This window comes from Corythoichthys intestinalis, chromosome 3, assembly GCF_030265065.1.
Source record: "Corythoichthys intestinalis isolate RoL2023-P3 chromosome 3, ASM3026506v1, whole genome shotgun sequence".
NCBI lineage: Eukaryota > Metazoa > Chordata > Actinopteri > Syngnathiformes > Syngnathidae > Corythoichthys > Corythoichthys intestinalis.
This window is the reverse complement of record NC_080397.1, coordinates 6219916-6243209: the sequence shown is the minus strand read 5'-3', so window position 1 is coordinate 6243209 and position 23294 is coordinate 6219916. Positions and strand designations below refer to the sequence as shown.

General features: G+C 39.4%; 1 protein-coding gene and 1 long non-coding RNA gene across 2 annotated transcripts in view; both read left to right on the top strand.

Annotated features, from left to right (window-relative positions):
• Positions 1-23294, top strand: part of wdfy3 (WD repeat and FYVE domain containing 3) — a 146041-nt gene that overhangs the window by 17684 nt on the left and 105063 nt on the right. The window lies entirely within an intron of this gene.
• Positions 14229-17232, top strand: LOC130912903 (uncharacterized). Its single transcript, XR_009062670.1, has 3 exons — positions 14229-14550; positions 14746-14881; positions 15117-17232. It is a non-coding gene; the product is annotated as an uncharacterized LOC130912903 (long non-coding RNA).

The following is a 23294-nucleotide window of genomic DNA, read 5'->3' as shown; positions in this document are numbered from 1 at the left end:
AATGTCAAGACAGTCACGCAAGGACACTTATACAGTGCCTTGCAAAAGTATTCGGCCCCCTTGAATCTTGCAACCTTTCGCCACATTTCAGGCTTCAAACATAAAGATATAACATTTTAATTTTTTTGTCAAGAATCAACAACAAGTGGGACACAATCGTGAAGTGGAACAACATTTATTGGATAATTTAAACTTTTTTAACAAATAAAAAACTGAAAAGTGGGGCGTGCAATATTATTCGGCCCCTTTACTTTCAGTGCAGCAAACTCACTCCAGAAGTTCAGTGAGGATCTCTGAATGATCCAATGTTGTCCTAAATGACCGATGATGATAAATAGAATCCACCTGTGTGTAATCAAGTCTCCGTATAAATGCACCTGCTCTGTGATAGTCTCAGGGTTCTGTTTAAAGTGCAGAAAGCATTATGAAAACCAAGGAACACACCAGGCAGGTCCGAGATACTGTTGTGGAGAAGTTTAAAGCCGGATTTGGATACAAAAAGATTTCCCGAGCTTTAAACATCTCAAGGAGCACTGTGCAAGCCGTCATATTGAAATGGAAGGAGCATCAGACCACTGCAAATCTACCAAGACCCGGCCGTCCTTCCAAACTTTCTTCTCAAACAAGGGGAAAACTGATCAGAGATGCAGCCAAGAGGCCCATGATCACTCTGGATGAACTGCAGAGATCTACAGCTGAGGTGGGAGAGTCTGTCCATAGGACAACAATCAGTCGTACACTGCACAAATCTAGCCTTTATGGAAGAGTGGCAAGAAGAAAGCCATTTCTCAAAGATATCCATAAAAAGTCTTGTTTAAAGTTTGCCACAAGCCACCTGGGAGACACACCAAACATGTGGAAGAAGGTGCTCTGGTCAGATGAAACCAAAATTGAACTTTTTGGCCACAATGCAAAGCGATATGTTTGGCGTAAAAGCAACACAGCTCATCACCCTGAACACACCATCCCCACTGTCAAACATGGTGGTGGCAGCATCATGGTTTGGGCCTGCTTTTCTTCAGCAGGGACAGGGAAGATGGTTAAAATTGACTGGAAGATGGATGCAGCCAAATACAGGAAAAAAAGAAAACCTGTTGGTATCTGCACAAGACCTGAGACTGGGACGGAGATTTATCTTCCAACAGGACAATGATCAAAAACATAAAGCCAAATCTACAATGGAATGGTTAAAAAATAAACGTATCCAGGTGTTAGAATGGCCAAGTCAAAGTCCAGACCTGAATCCAATTGAGAATCTGTGGAAAGAGCTGAAGACTGCTGTTCACAAACACTCTCCAGCCAACCTCACTGAGCTCGAGCTGTTTTGCAAGGAAGAATGGGCAAGAATGTCAGTCTCTCGATGTGCAAAACTGATAGAAACATACCCCAAGCGACTTGCAGCTGTAATTGGAGCAAAAAGTGGCGCTACAAAGTATTAACGCAAGGGGGCCGAATAATATTGCACGCCCCACTTTTCAGTTTTTTATTTGTTAAAAAAGTTTAAATTATCCAATAAATTTTGTTCCACTTCACGATTGTGTCCCACTTGTTGTTGATTCTTGACAAAAATTAAAATCTTATATCTTTATGTTTGAAGCCTGAAATGTGGCAAAAGGTTGCAAGGTTCAAGGGGGCCGAATACTTTTGCAAGGCACTGTACCTATTAACATTAGCTTGCTAACATTGCTAGCAGTCTGCCTACTTGTTTACTAGCCTGTCACTACACAAATAGAATAAAATATAACTAATCTAAGCTGTCCAGACCCAGCACTAAAAGGCCAAAAAAACACCACAAACTTTCTTTAAAAAAAGGAAGATGCACTTAATTTTGGTCACGGAAGCACACAAAGAAAAGTTCTACTCGCGCACACACTTAGCATTTGGCTCCGGTCAACTCGAATGCACGCCGCTCTGTCAACGTTGAGCATTTATTTATGTCATATTCTTGTTGCACATGAATGTTTATGATGTAAGTTGTTTATTTAATAACTCTGGATAATATTGAGAATCCAACTGAATTTAAAAGACTGCTTATTCATTGCCACAAAAGCTTCGGGAAAAAAATCTGACAGAACACATGACGTAATGTTACTAAGTAGCTAACATTATCGCTAGACAGATAGGACTGTGGGATTTCTCGTTTTTAAGTTGCGAGTGGTAGCATTTCGTGTCAATTATAATAATGGTATCCTCTCTGTAAAGTTTAATACCATGGACATACTGCTCTACTGCATACTGCAACCCTCTCTGTCTGCTCCTAGACGAAATAAATTTAAAAAAATAAAGCAACAAAAAACGTTTCAATTAAAAAAAAAAAAAAACAGGTCTCCTGACAGCTGTGGCACTGGAAATTCAGAAATTTGAACTCCCGCCATCATTAATAAATCGTTGGTTCACTCATTCACTGTCACTGACAGAATTTGACAGAGCCTTGAGTTGACAGAGTTTTACAAGGAGGCAGGGCTTCGTAATAGGTCCATTAGCAATATATTCATACCATTTGATTATTTTGTTGCTTTGTGAACTTTGGATTTTTTCCCCTATAGATTTTCAGTCTTTTTCACTTGATGTTGTTCAGCTAAAAAGTAAGTCACTTTGCCTTATTTCTAATCATGTGATTGTATCGTGACAACAGTTGTATATTTTAAATTCTAGTACAGCCTGAAAATATCACCTTTGTTTTTGTTGAATTTTTGGCAAATCCGTTGTTGAGCTTTCATATGAGCCACCCGTGGATTTCAAAACTAACTTTTGATTGTGATTTGGATCTGAAACCCGCATTCAGATGAGGGAAAGCAAGAGTATTGGTAAACTGACTATTTTGAAATTTAGTTATGATCTCTGAAATTCTGGGACATGAGCCCCTTTACAACAGGGGTTGAAGTTGGAATTTGTCAGCTTCCAACGTAGCGTGAGAAACTTTTTCCCAGCTCGCAGCCATGTTAGGTACAGATGCGGGACCGGGGTGTTTTTTGTCAACTGACAAATTTGTAAGCCTTTAGAGATAGCATCAAGAGACACTTGCACACTTGCCAACTTGTTTCTGGATAAGATACCAATGCGGGACAGAAGCTTTATGGGGATTTTTTTGGTCATCTGGTGAATTATTTTTTTCTAGCTCATTCCACGCTTAAGACATTAGCAGGAAAACATTGGTTTGGTTTTCTCGAATTTGTTGTAAAGCCGCGTTGATGCAGTAGTTCCAGACTAGCACAATGTCATGCAATTGAGTTTTGCATTGGTTCTTAGTAGTGTTTTCTTAATATTAAGGTTCCTCTGTGCTTATCTCAAATACAAAGTGATGCCATATTTTTAATGTGACCATACTTGATACTTGAGCAGTATATTCGTTTGTTGCAGTAAATGTTTGGATTGCAGTTGAAGACTATGAACCTTATTAGCAGTTAGGGTGACCACCTGTCCGGTTTTAGTTTTAGGGTTAGGGACACTCAGCCTTTTCAGTGACAACCCATTAGCCGGAAGCTATTTGTCCGTCTTTTAAAGAAAATAGGCGGTGGTTCAGTGTAGAGGAGTCCCAAAAAATCTATTATTACTTGCATCGCGATTCGACACGTGACGATTCGTTTACGATTCATAAAGGTTCAAAAACGATGTTTTTCCCTCATAACTTTATGGCAGCCGCTCGTAGCAGAACGAAATTCAAGACACGTCTGCCGCCAGGCAACGTTAACAGGCATGCGCACATTATGATGGATGCTGCCAGTTACTGAGAGAGAGATTTACTCCTTTTTAAAAGACTGGAAAATAAATTTGTGTATGAGAGAGGCAGAAACAGAAGCGCAACCTGGTGGCTGCGCTTTTGTGCGCAGGTTATTTTTTTTAGAGCAAGAGGGGAAGAGAGATAGTTCGTTGCTCCTTGTCATTTAGATGTCCAGCAGTAGTTTTAAGGCATTTCAACTGAAAAATGTCCTGAGTGTGTTGCTAAGACCCGTGTGCATCTAATAGAGGTGAGTACACGAACCTTCTTGTACTATTTAGCCTTTATTGTTGTTGTTTTTTAGATGTTAATAGTTAGCGCCGAGCGCTAAGCTAATTAGCTAATTTGCTAACATCTATTTCATATGCAGAACGTGTAAAACCACGATTAAATACAGCGGCAACACTACAAACATGCGAAATAGTACAGAATTCTGTGAAAACAAATTATTGGTTGAAAGAAGTCTTATTTGCACTTTCTTGTAAAAAAAAAAAAATAAATAAAAAAGCAGCTTAAGGGCAGCTTTTTGTTGTATGGGCATGCTTCCATCGTTCCAGTTGAATCATTAGGATATTTTAAATAAATAATTGACATAAATTTGTTTGGCTACTGTATTAAGTAGTAATGTACGATCCATTGATAATCGTGATAATCGCGATAATTGCGGTAACTGCAATCATCGTCAATGCCGCGATCGTTTAATAATCGGATCGTAGCACCCTTAATCGGAATCGAATCGAATCGTGGGGTGCCTGAGATGGCACACCCCTAGTTCAGTGTATGTGACGCTCAGCCCACGGTTGTCACAACTGATGATTGGCCAATAGTAGCTTCAGGTAAAAACGTCCTATATCACTGGTTCAGTGAAATGTAAACAAATCTTCACATGTGGCTATGTGATGACATCATTTCTGCGCTGAGATTTTACAACAGTATAGGGCTGTCCCAAACGACTAATTTCCTCCCGATTAGTCATTAGTCTATTTTTACGATAGTCGAATAATCAAATATTTATTTATTTATTTTACTAATTGAGCAATGGAATTTTTATTGATGCTTATTAATTAACAAAAACATTTTGGAACACTTAAGTTCTTTATTAAAATACAAATAAACACATAAATAACAGATTCAGAACACTGACTTCGCCTTTCCAACCTGATTCAAAACAATTCTTAAAAAAATATATCTAGCATTATTATTATAGTATACTACTATAAATAATAGCATTACAATTAATATAATAATTATTCATTGCCAGTCGGATTTTTCATAAAGGGTGTCATTTTAAAGCTATTCTTAGTGTAGAATCTGAATTCTGAAGTGTGTGGGATTAACTCAGAAATCGTTATTTATATGACGATCACGATGTGCTTTTATTTTGAAATGCTCACCGGAAGTAAATTAGCTAAACCTCTAACCGTAAGCTTTACACTCCGCAAAAAAACACTTTTCGTCATTGCATGTGGTGTCAGTAAAATATATATTTTTTACATTTGCAAATGCTGTTTACCAGCGATTTTTCATGTTTGAAGTGTCACCTTTTAACCGCAAGTTTGCGTTTTGGAGAAGACTGCCAATGTTTTATAGCAGGGTAAAGCAGGTCTTACAATCTGCCAGCTTGTTGTCTCCTGTTGTCTTCCAAAATTACAATTGGGTGACGGCGCTTTAAATGTCCATTCACGGCCGACGTGCAGCCAAGCTTGGCATTGAATAGACAGGACACAACAGTGTACCTGTGGTGGCCTGTGGTGTTATACTTGTATAGCGCTTTTCCACCTTTAAAGGCGCTCAAAGCGCTTTACACTACCCTCCTTGGTTTTGTTGAAATAAGTCAATTTTTTGGCCACTCTGGTTCGCTTTTTTTGACTTTGTGCCGCTTTCCCCGCTTGCATACCGAGCGTCCGACATTCTAAACTTTCCACGCATACATTTTTTTTAACCCTTCATTAACCGTCGACATGATGTTGTGCTTGTCGACGCATTTACGTCATTGATGACGTCGACTATGTCGACTAGTCGGGACAGCTCTACAACAGTGCTAGGAAATATGGCAAAACGGCAGACATTGTTTAACATTGAATGGACGAAAGAGCACAATTTCCTCGCTAAAAGCAGTCAAGACTCGTGGAGAGTGCGAAATATAAAAGAATGAGGTGAGGAGCAGGTGCATCAACATTGAAAACATTTTTTTCGAGAACCCTAATCGCCCCTCGATAACAAAATAACTGCAGCTGAACTTTGTAAAGTTGTTCCTCTTATAAAGAGTTCACTTCTTTTGAGCAGTTCAACGCTCACATTGTTTTTACACAAAAAAATCTTGTTCTTAAGAATTTTGTTTGTTACAAATGTTCCTTGATAAAACCGCCGTTCTGCCAAATATCCTACTCAGGCGAAACTATGGCAAATTTGACACCCTAATTACTACCGTGCACGTGGTTCAGTTGGAAAGTAGTCGTTCCCCAACCCAGAAGTTGTGGGTTCGATTTTCTGCTCCGATCCTTGAGCAAGACACTAAACCGTATGTTGCTCCTGGTGCTGTGTCACTTGTAGGTAAATGAGGATATACTGTGAAGCACTTTAAGGGCCTTAAAAAGGTCGAAAGGCGCAATACAAGTGTAACTCCATTTACCATGACCATTTAACCAATCAGAGGACAGGGTGAATACTAGTGCAGGAGAGGGAGGCGCGGCTGCATCAGAACCGAAATAACGCAGTTTAAAATATATATATATTTTTTTATATCAGCCGGTCGGATTAAAAAAAAGGCGGTAAGGATATATGTCAAAATTCCGAATATAGGCGCCGATAATTGATCTTTCTCTACTACACCTCAAACCATTTGAAGGGTGGTCATTCACTACCACCCATCCCAAAAAATTTGATCCGAGCAATTATATTTGCCCCGAAGAATCGTTTAATTTTCCCAGCTCTAAGCATCACGTATCGCCTGGACTACTTTTAATGCTGGACATTGCGCTGTCAGGTGCGTAGGAGGGACGCAATAATATCTGAGAGCGGCTGGCAGCAGCTAGAAACTTTGCCAACGTTGCTACAAGCTACACCCGCATGATGCTAAGGTGTTGTCTGATCATGCGTCTCATAGATATCACATGTATATGGAACTAGATGCGAAATGACAGACCCGGCGGCATTAGTAAACAGCCACCATTTTAAAGCAGTAGACTTCTCAGTGCTAATAAATAAAAGTACCGGTGCTGTACCTTGCTAATGTAACATTAGCCCTACTTAGGGCAAGGTTTCTATTAATTATGACTACTGTCTAAGCGTGGTTAACGTGTCTTAAACACAGGCTTTATTTAATCTTTTATTTAATCTGTATAAACAGCGCTGTAGAATGATGAGGGTGTAAAATAAAACAAAATAGCACTGGTGCCTAATGTGCTCCAATACAGCAGGTATCATACATTTATTTTGAACACTGCAAAAACTTAAAATCCTATTAGGACTTACAATTTAGACTAATTTAAAACTTAACTGGAATTTAAAAATAGCTTGACAGAAAATGAAATTCAATTGAAACAAGTGAGAAAAACACCTAACTTTTAAGTGATGTTAGTTTGAAGAAGTGAAAGCCGTGAATTTTTTTTTTCTAGTCACATCTGAGATGCATTTTTTTGGGCTGTTTTCAACAATGTACATCGAAAATAAAGACATTGATTGTCTGAAAATGTTTCAATATTAGGTGAAATGTCTTGTGTTCTCATGTATATTTATAATTGCTCTTTACCTAAAAAAAATAAATTATAAATTAATCGATTGAATTTTCAGTCGAATGCTCGATTACTAAAATATTTGATAGCTGCAGCACTATTCTCTTTACCAGGTCTACCCCTTCCCATTCTCCATTTGTGTTGAATAAATAAAATGGATTATTGACAGATGTACAGTAATTTACCTAAAATAATATGAAGAATGTTCAGTCCCATTTTGCATTGTTATGCCATGAAATGACTCTAATGAGTCTGCAGCTCAAGGAAATGTTTATACATGCCGTGGCGTGTTAATAAGTTTGAGATTGGGTTTTTATTTATTCACCGCTGTCAAGCCGGAGCTCCCCGGCCTCCACGTCCTCCCGGTAAAGCTACAGACAATCCCACGGTTACGTCATGTTCTCTCTCACTCTGACACTCCTTTGAAGACATCGAGCTTTTCTGGGAGGTTGCGCTGCTGCCTTCATCTCGCTCACAAGTTGCCTCTAACTCAGCGAGAGACGTTCATCGCACTTGACGTCCCCTTTGAACAGCGTCAGTAGGCTTGCTGAGGAGTTCACATTCCACTGACGCATTCAACTGACTTGTTTTGATTGTTGGGGAACTTTTAACGAGACCAAATCAAAGTCATTAGTTCACAAAAGATGTTTTAAATTGGCTGAGGTTTATTTTGTGTGCGGTTAAAAACTCGTCTGGGTCTTTAGTTAGTTTGACCTGGTTTGCAGTTCTGTCCCGTTGCCCACTGTTGACGCTTGTGTAGTTATTCAAATGCGATTTTGCATCTGCGGTGTAATTTCATGTTAATGTAAAAACAGTTGTATTGGATGTTTCACTTGAAATGCCTCAGACCATGTGATTGTTTTTATTTTTTTTTATGTCTGAATCAGTGTCTATTTTTAACCTGTCACCAGGTGCGGTGACGACAGTCGACCCCCTTGCGATGTTCTTCCCGCAATGACTCAGGAAGCGTCCTGCTGAATTTTCGGGGGATTGCCATATTATTATTTGCAGACATTTTATGTTGAACTGGCAGCCTTTCTGTCTTTCTATTTTGGTCGCAGTCTGGCTTCTGTCAAGCTTACTGCTCAGCCTCACTGTTTTAGCATTGTAGGATCTGATTGTGAAATACATGTAAAAATCTGAAGGAGACATCATGAGTTCTGCAGTCATTCCTGTTCTAGAATTCACTTCTTATCCTGTTTTTCAATTTGAGGAACTGCGAACTACAAGAGCAGCATTAAAAAAAAACTTATTTACATCCCGTTTCAAATGTTTGCTGTTCTCGAGTAATTGTGGACACAAGTATTAAGATGACACGTATGATTGCTTCTGTTTGTTTAATGGATTAAACTCCACATAAAGCTTTTTCTAAGACATACGTAAACAAGATGGCTTCGCATTGCCAACATGACAAGTTTAGGTGAAACTTGTTGGTTACTTTCATTTTACACAAATGAAATGAAGAACCTACCCCTTAGTTATCTTTACTTTCTCTTTGGATACACACAACACCAAAACTTAATATTTTCCTGATAATATTGTATTCTATTAGTTAGAGCGGGGGTGCCCAAGTCCAGTCCTCGAGAGGCCTTATCCAGCTTGTTTTCCATTTCTCCCTCCTCCAACACACCTGACTCAAATAATCAGCATCATTATCAGGCTCCTGCAGAGCTTGCTGATGAGCTGATCATTTGATTCAGGTGTGTTAAAGGAAGGAGACATGGAAAACAAGCTGGATAGGGGCTCTCGAGGGCCGGACTTGGGCACCCCTGAGTTAGAGGCAACTAATCGATTAGCAATTCAATAGACAACTATTTTGAAAAGCAATTAATTGTTTAGGACTTTCACCTTAAACTCGTCTAAATTCTTGAAATTATTACATCAATTCAAATTCTCAGTTTTAAATATAGATTTCTTCATTATATTTTGGTTAAGTCAAAGTAGGACATGAAAAAAAAATGCTTTTCCTTTGGAAAACAACAATTCACATTTTTGCCAATTTTCGGACATTTTACAGCCTAAACTAGCTTCTTAATGAAGGTTGCAACAACTAATCGATTAAATTGATTAATAAATTAGTTGCCAAAGAAATTGATAATCTATTTTTGCCAGCAGCTATGAGCAGTCCCGTTTGGGTCCTTGTTTGTGTGTACTGTGAAGGTGCGCGTGCGCGCCAGTGATTAAAATGCCTGTGACAGCATATAAAAAAATCTTAAATAGCATTATTATGTGAATTAGAATCATATGTTGAGATGATTCGACTATATACAACAATTTAGCAAAATGCAGATGACGAGAAATTAGTCCTTTAATCTGCCGTTTAGCCCCTGCCTGTCATTTTAGCGCTCTAGCGTCCCCAGCTGGAGGATGACGTCGGCAGGGTGACGATTTCATCTGATTTAGAATTCAGCCCATTGAGGAGGAAGATTCAGAAAGAGGAAAATGCGATGAAGAAAGCAGCAAAATGTCATTGTTTCAATCTCTCTACTCCAATATTTTTACAGGATATTCTTTTTATCGAAGTATCTTTCCCCAACTGCTAAATAAATGGTATGGTCATGACAGACAACAGGCTTGTGCTAAATGGAATATGAAATATTAAAAATGCATTTATTCAGTACGACATTAAAAAATTACTCCATAATAGTTAAAACTGTCGACTTCTTTCACCTCCGAACGATATTTTATGCCACCGAAGTTTGTCCGTCTTTTGTCATTTCTCTGCCCCTGCTTCGGAGAGCATAGACAAACCAGGAGGTGTAACAGCTAGCCAATATGCTAATCCTTTCCAAGTCTTATTCTCGCCTTTCGAAGCGAAAAAAAAAAATCACACAAAACTACCCGGATCATGTCACACGGCGACGGGGTTGTCGATTGTCTTCACGGATCGGTAACCCCCCACGGCAGCGAGCAAGTTACAGCTCTTCATTGCCCTGCTGCAGGCAGGAGAGCTCGTTTGCCGGGGAAGCAGCTGAAGAATGACCGCCGGACAAACCGCCCAGCGTCTGAGGAGCACGTAGCTGCCCGAGCCCAACCCGAGGATAGCAGTTGATTACCGAGCACACGAAGAGGGCAGAGGGGGCTGGAAGTCTGGACGATATGGAGAACCGCACGAGCATAAGCCAAGTATATTGCTCTCCCGGCGGGCACGCGAAGAGGACTGAGGGGGGTGTGCGACAAGCCGCCGGTTGTCGGCCAAGTGCTATACTCGGTGGACAACGAGCATTGTCAGCCACAAAATGCAAGCACATTAAAACATGTGCCATAATCCCAGTGTTGGTGCAGCAACAAAACCCTGCAGCACGTTTAGCTGGCGTGATGCGAAAAATAAATGAATTCGCAAAATCAGCTGAATCCGAAGTCCATCTGCATGTTATAAAACAATGCTGTATTGTGAGTTGCTGAACCGTGTGGCCTTAGATTCGCATTCGTCCTCAACCCGAGAATGGAACCGGAAGTCACTCATTTTCATGGCGCGGGACTTAGTGATGGGATTTTCGGCTCTTCTCGGTGATCCGGTTCATTTGGATCGGCTCACGGCTCGTTTAACTATAGCTTTTCTTTTAAATATTTATGACAAATTTAGCATATATTTTGAGGAATGACTTGGTGAACTGAATATTGCACTCTACTGACTGCAAATAGCAACAATTATCAAGCAAAGAAAAGGGTTTTTTACTTATTTTATTGAACATTAAAAGGGCTCCAAACAATAAACAAGCAACAAAATTAAACTTCAACCAACAACAATCAAACATGCTGCATCATAACAAAAATAGCGAGTAGTAACTGCAACAGAAGCAGCTAACAAAACAAACATAAGCTACTCCTTGCTTTATTTTAAAGACCAAATGTGAAGTAATTTCATAAAATGCCAAATAGGGTCACAATTAATGTAATTAAACATTGTCCAACAAATAAAGCATGAAAAAATAATTTATATGTTGTATATTTGACAAAATAATCGCGTTTCCGAAGTTCGAGCCTGAAAAGGGACTAGTCTGGAAGTGGTACGTCACACCGAGAACAGCGATGGCCGCGCTCCATACGGCCGCCATACAAAGCCCTTCGAACAATAATTCAAACAGCGATATAAGTGATAGATCGAGCGCAAGTGAGGAGATCCAAGCTTTTGAAGAGTTGGAGGAAGAGGAGGAGGTTGGAATTTTATGTTGGACTGTACATGTATTAGCCAGACGCTAATCAGGATGCAAACAATGTGCCCAGACTACCTGACATGGAATGGAGACAAGACCCATTGAGATTCCAAGATTGGTAAGATATAGGCTGTTATTATTTTTATGATTTGAAGCATGTCAGGTAAATAAACCACCTAGTATTGCCTGGGATAAAAGAGTTTTGACGAATCCCCGATCATGTTGTGTAATGAACAGTAGAAGCTAGCGACGTTAGCTTTTATTTACCTGACATGTTTCAGCGAACACCTCCGCCTTTGGACCCTCTGACGAAGGCGGAAGTGTTCGCTGAAACATGTCAGGTAAATAAACCACCTACTATTGCCTGGGATAAAAGAAAAGTTTTGACGAATCCCCGATCATGTTATGGAATGAACAGTAGAAGCTAGTGACGTTAGCTTTTATTAACCTGACATGTTTCGGCGAACACTTCCGCCTTCGGACTCTGACGAAGGCGGAAGTGTTCGCCGAAACGTCAGGTAAATAAACCACCTACTGTTACCTGGGATAAAAGAAAGGTTTTGATGAATTTATAAGTGTAGGCAAAATGAACTCAATACAACTGTGATCGGGGATTGCCACGAGTTAGCTTTCGGCTAACGTCGCTAGCTTCTACTGTTCATTCAACAACACAATCGGGGTTTTGCCTCAAGTTACCTTTTGGCTAACCTCGCTACCTTCTACTGTTCATTCCACAACAGTTGGCAGCTCTGCTTTGACAAAGTAATCAGTCATCTATCCAAAAATCACTTTTTTTGCGAATCCTTGATCATAAGCAGACCGGTTGAGGAAGCAGTGTGTATGTAGCAGAGAAAACTCGATGATGGCGTGAAATTCATTCCCTTCGTGTAACGAAAATGTCCATTTATGTGCCCTGCTGTCCTTTGGCCACTCATACAACTTTCCTTTAGATTGAGAACAATACATCGCCACACACTGCCGTGGCATCTTACCGAGAAGCAATGCAACAATACGGTTATATGGCGGACTTCCCTCGCAGTTCTCTGTGTGACGTAATTTCCGAAGGTTTCCGAAGATTGTCGAAGAAAAGCATTTTCGTTGTCAAGGGCGTTGCTATGGGTTAAACAAAGAATCTGGAAGGGTTGCATTAAAAAAAATAACGAAAATATGCTTATGATTGTTTAGCCATTGATATTATTCAAAAACATAGTTGCCCAACCTTTCTTCACATTTGGTCTTTAAATTTGCATTCAAGAAAACTAAATACTTCAACTTGGACGGACTGATCCGGCTCCTTCTATCAGTAATTATTTGTCCAGTCTTTTAGCTAAATCCAGATTTTTTTTCTCATGGAACCTACAGATGCATGTGTTGACTTGCATCCTTCATTTAAAAAAAAAAAAAAAAAAAAAAATTCTAAATTAGAGTCTCAAATTCATGAAATTCTAAGTGTATCAAATGTGAGACATTAGGCTATAAGGGGTTAGGTTTGCAGGCACGGCATTCTGCCCTATTGTCATGTGACTTTAACCAATTAAAATGTCTCCAAATGTTATTGCATTTTCTGCTCATTTTGAAGGCCTACAAACCGCGTTCCTGTGTCGTCCTTTCCTTTCGACAGACCGACAGACAGACAGACAGACAGACAGACAGAGCCGGCTCTACACGTCACTAGCGGGATTTAAAAAAATGAACAAATAGAACGATCGCTTCCACACACATCCAAGCGATTCATTTCATTCAGAAGCATAAAATACCGCGTGAAATATGAAATAAACATGCTTTTTGCTGTCATAGGCACTTTAGAACAAGAGAGCGAGTTCCCTGGTACACTCAGGTTGGGCTGCTAAATTAATTATATTACGAAGTATCGAGAGTTAGATTGTCTTGTGTGTTGTTAGATCCAGTGTGCCTGCCTCAGTCGGAGGTGAGTTAACAAAGCCAATTGTATTGTTTGTATTCTTTGTCGATGAAACGTTACTACTTAGCACGGAGTGTTAAGCTAGTTAGCGATGATGTTAATTGGTGTTTTAATTGTCCGTTTGTGTTGTGTTTTGGAGAAGCATACAGTATTTGCGCTTTAGTTATTTTTAGATAGTAATGTTATCGCCTTTCTTTTAATGCAGAAACCACAAACATAAACCTACTCATACAACAGCTTTTAGAGTCTCCTTTCAACACAAACTCCCATTCCGACTGTAAATTGGCATTCAAGAGAGTGGGTTTTGAAATTGGATTTCGATTGTATTTATGAACTTTTTGATAAAGAATAATTATAAGAATAAGAATAATCATTAGTTTCAGCCATACTATTAGAACTGTATTGCACTGATGCCTTTTTTTTTTTGGCTCCCAATGTGATATTGGGTATGGAGGACCAAAGCTGCCAAAATTAAAAATAAAAGTAATTAAAAATAAATCAATAAAAGGCAAAATATAAACGACTATAAATACAAAATAAGAATTAAGATACAAAAACTAAAAATAAATCAAAAAATAAATATGGAAATAAATAGCTAATTAAATAAAAGTAAAAATAAAAATGAATATATATACAAAAATAAGAAATTACATTAAAAATGTAAGAATAAATACAAAAATAAATATGGAAATAAATACAAAAATAAATATATTGATTGAAATAAATGTCAATCAATAAATAAAAGCGCTTTGCCTTATATTTACTTATTTCATTGTCAGCGCCAACTTGCAAGTGGAAATGTAATTCAAATGAGGGGGCGTTCCTAAGGGTGCCATGGGTTGAACTATTCGCTTATTGGTTGATCGACATTCGATTTCTGAAATCTACTAGCCATGCCTGCCACAGATGACAGAACGTGGGTCTGAAAGTCAGGGAAACAACCGACCTAGTTTAGTACTACTTGGTGAGAAGTGAGAGAATATGCATTATCCACCGTCGAATGTCAAAGCATGGTATAAGGTGAGTTTGTATGACAGTGGCATATTTTAAAATGAAAACTTGGTTAGTCGTATTGCATGCTGCACTCTCTATATATATCTGACTGCTACTGGTATCAAAGCTACTTGTAACTGCTCCAGTGTAGCTTAGCAGAAGTTACAACTAAGTTCTCATGAAAGCGAACGATATTCCTGCTCACCATAACATTGTTTTTAGAGTCTCTGACTTGAATAATTCCACTGACATCGCAACGTTGGATGCTGGGTGATTACAGGGATCCCAGGATCTCATCCAAATTCTGAGTTCAGAATGATGCAAGGACGTCTCAGGTTCCGACGTACAAAGGTTCAGAGTAAGTGAATGTCATTAATAATTTGACTTGGACTATAATTTCATTCATTCAAATGAAGTGTCAAGAGGAAATATTTGTGTTAAAAAAATAAATAACAAGCCGAATCATGACTTTGCCATCAGGGTTAAACAAGTTTGTTATTTCAAGTCCTGTTTAAACACTAGAAATTACTTCTTCAGCTTTTATGCAATGCAACTTTTTAAATTGCAACTTGTTTTCCTGTTTTTTCATGGAGGACTTCGTGTGCAAGAATCCATGCCACGTCTGGATCCACCGGGAATTGTCCGCACACTACAACTACAAACTGTTCGCCGTAGATGATATTCTGTGCCAGCCCCCAACAGTCAAAGGCATAGCTATGGCAACCATAAAGTCATAAATTAAAGCTCTATATTGGGGGACTCGGAAGGAAGTACAAAAATAAATGAAGACCATATTTTTTTCACCCATTTTGGAAAGATAAACCCATATACAGTATAATATAGACCATTTTAAATTAAGTTTAAATATTTCATGCTTTTATTATTTATTACGCGCTAGGAATCCATTTAGATTTGGAGAGCTTTCGCTGCCAGCCTCTCCCAGTCAAAAATTGATTGGATGTCAAGCGCTGTCAATGGCAGCCAATGAGTTAAATGTTGATGTTTATGGCTTGCAAAAATAAGAAACCCTAAAATTTATGTCTCAGAATTACAAAAATTATGGGCCCTGCAACACATTGTCTGTTATTGCAGAAATGTTGGTATCGTTTTAGTTGCCACTTCTGGGAGATGATTGGATGAAATTTTACCCATCAAAATCAAATTATGAGGTGTGGCATGCCCTCTTTGATTGTTGGCTCTTTGAAAATGGCTTAACAAGTTCAACTTCAAAAGGGATAATGTAAAGTGCACATTTCTAATCAAAAACATAACATAAAAAAAAAAATGAAAGCATGAAATATCCCTGACCAAAAAAGTTAAATAAAATTATATAAATGCGAACACTTTCACAGTCTAGGGCTAGGCACATACAGATGAGGCTAATCAATAACTAAATTTGCCATATACGATGTGTGCATGTTTAGTTATATTTTAGGACTAGTTGGTTCAACTTTAAATTACATATTTGCAGTTTTATGTGATGGTCCACATGGTCATCATCCCCATGTTGATGTCAGTCCCAGAAGTGCAGCTGCGACAGGCCTCGACTCCTGAAGAAATTCAGCAGATGTCAGAATTTTCTAATGTATTGAATGTCTACAACGAGACTATCCATCCTGCGTCAAATATTTGGACTTGTTTTAAATGACAGCATAGAATGTTGGTTGTCGTTGATGTGACAGTACCTCAATAATGTGAAGAAATAATAAAGGCAATGATTGTTTTTCTGCAAAGTAATATTTTATTGATGACCAGTGTAATACAATACAAATGATAAACAGGCAATTGATGTACAAAAAAGGACTTCCAGCACAACTAACTCGTTCATCAAAAAAATTGTCCACTGGACACCAACATGAGCCACTTAAGGTCAGTAACTTTTTCCCCTAATACTGGCCAACTGCTCACCATCAGCATTCCCTGAAATGTAAATTTATTGCGTCTTCGGGGAGCTTTAGGGTAAAAAAAAAAAAAGCACGTAGATAAGAGGACGAGAGATGTCTTATTGTTGAGGAACGACACCCCAACCTTCCTCAGAAGTATCTAGAAGAAAATAGATGACAACGGCAAAATGGTATAATAGATTAGCTACGAAAGCATTAAACGAGACACCAGCCGGTACAAACAGTCTCCCGGAGCACCACACGAACTTGAATGTGTGAATTTTGCTTCACTAAATTGCGCTAACGCTAAACTATTCCTTGTGAGTTTAATGTTGTTAGCAGCTTTATCCATGTCCCGCCTTGCCTCCCCTTCCTGAGACCCAATGCAAGGTATTAGCTTATGGAAGATTATATAGATTCAACATACCTCAACTGGACTTAAGTAAAAAGTTTTTTTTTTTAAAAACACACACCAAATTACCAATTTAATACGTACCTTGTCCCCATCCAACCGATTGCCAGCATCCCGTAGCCGCTTGGATTCAGACCTTCTCGTCTCGTCCCATTATTTTACGAAGCAAGCAAGCAGCAGGAAGGCAGACATTACTTCGACAATCGAGAGGATCACTGAACTGGCATGTCGATCGACCAATGGGTGAATAGTTCAACACATGTAGTACCGCCCCCTCATTTGAATAACATTTCCACTTGAACGTTGGCACTGACAATGAAATAAGTAAATATATGGCAAAGCGTTTTTATTTATTGATTGACATTTATTTCAATCAATATATTTATTTTTGTATTTATTTCCACATTTATTTTTGTATTTATTCTTACATTTTTAATGTAATTTCTTATTTTTGTATATTCATTTTTATTTCTACTTTTATTTAATTAGCTACTTATTTCCAAATTTATTTTGTATTTATATTTAATTTTTGTATCATATTTCTTATTTTTGTATTTATTTTCGTTTTTATTTTGCTTTTTATTGATTGATTGATTTTTATTTTTATTTTGAATTTTGGCAGCTTTGGTCCTCCATAATTGGGCGATGTAAAGTAAATTGCTATCATGGTTTGGTCAGACACTGCTTAACTCATTGTCTGCCATCGACGGACATCCGTGAAGTTGGACCGCCATCAGACGCAAATTTATAGAAAAATTATGTCAACACCTTTGTGCAAAGTTTGTGCTCGTTTGTGCTGAAAAAAAAATCGTTTGTGCTGCTATTATTTTTTGGATATTAACTAATTGTTAATTCTCAAAAGCGATAGCAGCACAAACAATTTTTTTCAGCTCAAACCTAGCGCAAAGGACTGACATAATTTTTCTATAAATTTGCGTACGATGGGGTGTCAACTTTGTGGAGGTCATTGACAGTACTTTTTTTGTACATGACTGAAAATATCTTATCTTGTTGTTGTGTAATAGTTGTTTTGCTTTTCAAACGGATGTTGTTGTTTTAGAGTGATTTTTATGAGCAGGATGCTTTCACTCAACAGATGGTTTTTAGTATGATGCAGATGTTTTTAGGGTGCCAAGATGTTTTTTGTTGTCATTTTTTTTCTTAGCACAATACGATGATAGGTAGTCAAACGATAAAAATTCAATGACATTTGCAATTTCTCGTGTCAACATCGTGTTTGATCTGTAAAAAGAAATGGAGAAAAGTTTTCTAACCTTCAGACATGGTTACTAGTAAACATATTTTGTAATTGGTAGCCACCATTCGTCATCATTGCCCTTCCATTTCCCGTATTATTAGATTATTCATGCCATTAGCGAGATATTTTAAGTGGAAGTTTGTTCTTTTCATCTGATGAGATTTGCATTGGTTCTTTTTGCTGAGTTTGAGCTTTGATGGTGTTTCTTAGCAACAGTCTTTTGCTTATGAACAGTCGGTATGGCAGCCTGTTGCTATACTGTGCTGACCAACCATAGTGCAGACATTTTCAAAACCTCAAACAGGCTAGCAGCATGTTTGTAAACATCAAATTTATACTGTGGAGGCGTGCATTGATCTGATCATCGAATTTTTTTGTAATTCAGTGCGTGAACGTCAGCCAACTAAGCTTTGAGATCAAAAACCAATAATCCGTTAAGTGCTTTTCATCCTTATTTTCTGTGAGAACCTCTTTTTGGTTTTTGTTTCACAATGCAAAAAATAAGGGTGACCTTGGGCTCAATGTGAGAAGCACCGAATATGAGAGCCTCCAAATGTTAGAAACAACATACAATATACTAATCAACTATTGGCCTGGAGACTAGTTGGTGACCTGATGGTGACTCTATTTCTGCAATCTCAGTTGGAGACTAGTGTGGTAGTAGCGAACGGATAGGATAAATGCAAACGTTCAATGTTTTTAACACCTGATGAAGACTTTGATAGTTTTTCGGTTTTTATTAGCAACACAAACAACCCCAAATACATCACCCTCCACACATTTTGTAAACCAACCCACAAACCCTCAGGACAAAAGGCACTTTCACACTAGCACTGTTTGTTTTGTTTTAAATGGACCAGAGTTTTTTTTTCTCAGATAGTCCGCTTCGTTTTGTAAATGTGAACGTGCATCAAACTCTAGTTCGGACCAAACAACCGAACTTTGCGCTTTGCTACTTTGCTACTTTATCTGTAGCGTCACAGGGCTGAGCTGAGATGATTTAGGCTGTGACGGTACACACAGGGCATCCTTGGAAGCGGAAGTACAATGCGGACCCTACTCAAAATCAACAAAGGCTAGATGACAGACGATTAGCCATGGCTAAATGTTGTTGTGCTGCGCTAAGCAGTTACATTTGATACACAGAATCGGGTTCTAATATGGCGATTGTGTTTTGCATGCTGTTGCTGAACGTACCATGTGAGAGTGACTGGCCGAGACGGGCGGAGCCTCTCTGGGTGGAGGTTTAGTGAGTCTCGCTCTCCTGGAAGTGGCGACTATTTGACAGTCCAAAAAGTCACGAAAGTGACAGCGTTTGCGCCTGTGTGACTGTCGGCTGCTTTTGTGGTTTAATTTTCCCCATTGCATTTTTATATACTCCAGTTCGCTCGGCATTGAGTCAGGTGAGAGTGCCAGCGGCGGCTTGCTATGCAGTGCTACATTACGTTTTTTTCGTATTGTGCTTCACAAAACAGTCAGTTGAGAAATAATTGACACATACAGAGGCACATTTATATTATCATTGCAAAATAAAAGACAGTAATAAAAAAAAATAAATAGCTACACTGCTGGCCAAATGTATTGGCACCCCTGCAATGCTGTCAGATAATGCTCAATTTCACCCAGACAGTGATTGCAATAAAAAATTTGGCTTTGGTAGTAATATCTTCATTTATTTTGCTTGCAATAAAAAAAAAAACACAAAAGAGAATGGATTCAAAATGGTAAAAAACAAAAAAAAATCATTACCATTTTCCACAAAACTCCAAAATGGGCTGGACAAAAGTATTGGCACCCTCAGCCTAATACTTGGTAGCACAACCTTTAGACAATACCTGCGAACAACCGCTTCTGTTATCCATCAATGAGTTTCTTACAATGCTCTGCTGGAATTTTAGACCATTCTTCTTTGGCCAACTGCTCCTTGTCTCTGAGATTTGAAGGGTGCCTTCTCCAAACTGCAATTTACAGATCTCTCCACAGGTGTTCTATGGGATTCAGGTCTGGACTCATTGCTGCCCACTTTAGAAGTCTCCAGTGCTTTCTCTCAAACCATTTCTAGCGCTTTTTGAAGTGTGTTTTGGGTCATTGTCCTGCTGGAAGACCCATGACCTCTGAGGGAGACCCGTCTTTCTCACACTGGGCCCTACATTATGCTGCAAAATTTGTTGGTAGTCTTCAGACTTCACAATGCCATGCAAACAGTCAAGCAGTCCAGTGCCAGAGGCAGCAAAGCAACCCCAAAACATCAGGGAACCTCCGCCATGTTTGACTGTGGGGACCATGTTCTTTTCTTTGAAGGCCTCGTGTTTTTTTTTTACTGTAAACTCTATGTTGATGCCTTTCCCCCAAAAGCTCTACTTTTGTCTCATCTGACTAGAGAACATTCTTCCAAAACGTTTTTGGCTTTCTCAAGTAAGTTTTGGCAAACTCCAGCCTGGCTTTTTTATGTCTCTGTGTCAGAAGTGGGGTCTTCCTATGTATCCTACCATAGAGTCCCTTTTCGTTCAGACGTCGACAGATAATACGGGTTGACACTGTTGTACCCTCGGACTGCGGGACAGCTTGAACTTGTTTGGATGTTAGTCGAGGTTGTTTATCCACCATCCGCACAATCTTTTGTTGAAATCTCTCGTCAATTTTCTTTTTCGTCCACATCTAGGGAGGTTAGCCACAGTTGCATGGGCTTTACACTTATTGATGACACTGCGCACGGTAGACACAGAAAGATTCAGGTCTTTGGAGATAGACTTGTAGCCTTGAGATTTTCCATGCTTCCTCACAATTTTGCTTCTCAAGTCCTCAGACAGTTCTTTGGTCTTCTATCTTTTCTCCATGCTCAATGTGGTACACACAAGGACACAGGACAGAGGTTGAGTCAACTTTAATCAATTTTAACTGGCTGCAAGTGTGATTTAGTTATTGCCATCACCTGTTACTGTATTAGCCACAGGTAAGTAACAGGTGCTGTTAATTACACAAATTAGCGAAGCATCACATGATTTTTCAAAGCGTGCCAATATTTTTGCCCAGCCCATTTTTGGAGTTTTATGTAAAATGAGAATGATTCTTTTTTTTTCAATTATTATTATTATCTCTTGTGTTTTTTCATTGCAACCAAAATGAATAAAGATGTCACTACCTGTTACGAGTACCCCTGGTGGTCTGGGGCCGCGGCGTAACATAAGACAGCAGGTGTGCAAGGAGGAGGCAGTGACAAAAAAAAACAATGGACACAGAGCACACAAACATTTACCCAACCCCCTGCACTATGCAGCAAACACCAAATAAACAGTTTCAAAAACCCCAATTAAAACTAAAACCCAAAACAACCCCCAAACTAAAACACTCCCGTGACAGGCACCTAGTGTACCCCAAAATACATGGGTGGTGTTGCTGCTCTATCTAATGAACTAATACAGAGAGTTAGTACCTACGTGAGGTGGGAGACACGATGTATACCTGCAGGTGTCTAACTAAAGTCCCTACCTCTGTGCTCTGCACCAGCCTAAAGGAAAAAAAGACAAAAGAGATCATTAATAAACAAGTGGCAGAAATCAAACTTCACAAACAGAATCAAAGTCAAAACGTAACAGGCTTCAACAAACCAAGACAACCAAAATGAGAGCTGCCACCGCCTCTCCTGAGCCAAGCAAACAATTCTACTTATATAGTGGCAGGACGAACAGATGATTGGATGATGAGGAAGTGGTTCCAGCTGTGGAGGCCTTCTGTGATCACACAGGTGGAAACTACTGCAAAGGAAAAATACAGGTGAAAACCAACATAAACCAATATAAAATGAAAGGGAAAACATACATACCTTAACAAAAAGAAAAATTACTCCCCATCCGTAACACTCCCCCCCTAAAATATCAACTTCCAGTTGATAAACAGGCCTATCCGGAATAGCCCATCCATCCAATGCAAGCGAAATTTCAGAAGGGTAGCACAGCAACAGAGAAGTAACCAAAACCGGCACGTACCAAAAACAAAGATGCCATCATAAATAAAAACCCTGCTACTGACCACACCGAGACAGGGCATCCGCGAACACCTTGTCGACACCTCTCCCACGCAAAGTGCTGAGCCACTGTATCAACACAGTCGTCAGACAATGATGAACCTGGAACAGGTAACAAGACCAGTACCTGGTCACCCGGCCCAAACGAACGACAGACGGCGGTCTTATACCGTTTTTTCATGTCGCTCCGCACTCCCGACAAACACTCCTTGGCCAAACTACATACTCTGCGTAGCAGCTCACAAAACTGAGGATTCGATGTGTGATAGACAATGTTGTTAACACCTGCTCAGAAACACCAGAAAGGAAATTGGTACCCTGATCAGTCTGTAACAATTTCAGCAGCCCAAAAGTAGAAAAGAACTTGATCAGAGCCTTGACTACAGACTGCGATGTTATTTTTCTGAGTGGTATGGCTTCAGGATATCTTGTTGCTCCACACATCATAGTGAGTAAATATTGATTACCCCTCTTCGTCATGGGTAGCGGGCTGACGCAATCGACAAGGATATGTTCGAATGCTTCGCCCAGCGCAGGGATAGGATGTAGGAGGGGCTGGTTTAAGCACCTGACTCAGCTTCCCCACCACTTGGCACGTTCGGCAATACTGCACAACATCATTTTTCAAACCTGGCCAGAAAAACGGTTCCAATACACGATCGTATGTTTTTGTCACCCCCAAATGACCTGCCCATGCATTTTCATGAGCCAACGATAACACTGCATGGCGGTAACGTACAGGGACAACTACTTGAACAACCTTAAAATCAGTGTCCAAACGAGACTTCCATTTTCTTAAAAGCAACCCGTCCTCAATAAAATACTTAACATCTTTATTCTTTAAGTCATGCGGGTGCTGAACAGCCTCAAAACATTTGTTCAAACTGGCGTCAGAATTCTGCGCAGCAATAAGGTCATCGCGAGTCATAGCTAAAGAAACTGCATCAAAAGCAGATCCTTTTAACTCAGTCGCTGTACTCTCACTCTTTGGGTCAACTAAGCCATCCGCGAAAAAGGTGTTCGATAAATCAACTACATTACCCAGCTTTTTCGATTGTGCACAAGTGACGACGCATACTGGGAACACATCAGGGTAAGCCTGCCCCGATTCATCTGATTGCGACTCATTAGGTTTCTGCACGACTTCCAACACCGGCGTGACCTTACCACCGGCGATGTCGTTCCCCAACAGAA